Raw genomic sequence first — 1,585 nt, 5'->3', positions numbered from 1 at the left:
CTATCTCTTTTGATAGCCGGGCACCATCAGCTTTCTTCACCACATTTGCTTATTCACCCGCTTTGTCTTCAGCGGTTGTGTCAGAAAGGTGAGCATCATAGAATGCCAATTTACTAGAAGAAAGTATTCTTGTGTTGAGGGAGTACTTGAGTGGAGGAGGAAGGCCATTCTTGTCCCTTGACTGTAGCCAGAGAGAATCTGACAGAGGTTGGATCTGACTAGATACTCTGTAGATTAATTTAAGGTTCCCACTGTCCTCTATAGCTGGGGACAAATTGTGTGTTCACAATTTAAGCTCTGATACCTCTCCCTTCATCATCTTTGGGTTTTGTTATCTTCATCTTTGGATCACGAAGGCTGGTGTGCTTCTTCCGTGTGGACTTAGTTGACACTTGGCTTAGATTGCTGCTTGTTTGAATACAAGCCTTTAAGACCACAGATGCTATTCCTATTGATAGTTGGGCACCATCTACTTTCTTCGCCACAATATCCTCGATAATAGTGCTACCTTGCAGTTACCTCTGGCTGGCAGCTATGTTGCTATTGCTCTCTCTGCTCAGGGGACAGTCACTCCCCCTTACCTGCCCCCAGCACTGGCGTGAGGTTACTCCTCCAATGCACTCAGGGACCTCTGGGGTTAGGATACTGCTCACGGTGTCACATCTGTGGTGACCTGTCATTAGGGGGCCTTGCATGGCCGAGATATAAGGTGATGTAAGAATACATTTTCTCTCTCTCTCCTGGAGCTGGTTCCAGATACAATGGAGGTCCTAACCACCCCTTAGGACCCATCCGGATGTGAGGTGTATCCCACAGCTGTACTATAATAACCAAAAAGTTTGAACTTGTTTGTTTATTCCTCTTTCCATTCTTTCAGTTATTTACCACTTGCTGACCCTCTCATAGGCAGTCCCTGAACATCGCGTATTATGATCTAGGGAGCTATATGCAGAGCTTTAGACAACAACAACACAGGTTAGAGTGAACTGAGGGTCCTAGAGGAACAATCCGAAGGAATCGGATGCTATGGTTACCATTTCCAGAATGAGCCATCACACTGGCCTTGGTGTTAGTGAACGAGACCCTCCTACTGGTTAGTTGTACTGTAGATTGATGGCATTTTTGCAGACCAAATATAGTTTACCCATTTATTGTGCTTACAGTTTCTCCAACCCCCCAACCCCCACCCCCGCAGTAGAATAGAAGTTTCCTGCCGGATAGACTTGTGCATACATTCTAAACCAGGCCTGGAATAGAGGGGCTGCTCAATAAATACCTGGGGTTTAATGAACCAAAGTTCTACTTCAGCACTCAAGTTGATAGAATGGAATCCAGATGGCCTTTAAATATTCCCTTTGATAGAGGGTACTATAGCACTACCCTGAAAGGGGGGTAAACACCCTCCTCATATCCCAGTCTCTTGGAGCAATCCACCCTCCTCCTTCTGCGGGCACACCCCCCTGCCCCATCCTCAGGTTAGCTGCTTTGCTTTCCTGGTCCCAAATGATTAGACCAACCCAGATACGTGACCTAAACTCAATCAATGCAATTAACTGTTTGGGAACTTAATTTTGCCATTATAAGA

This window comes from Echinops telfairi, unplaced genomic scaffold (genome assembly GCF_000313985.2).
Source record: "Echinops telfairi isolate 266 unplaced genomic scaffold, ASM31398v2 ScPeMD7_60;HRSCAF=208, whole genome shotgun sequence".
NCBI classification, from domain to species: Eukaryota; Metazoa; Chordata; class Mammalia; order Afrosoricida; family Tenrecidae; genus Echinops; species Echinops telfairi.
Note: the sequence above shows the minus strand (reverse complement) of the source record.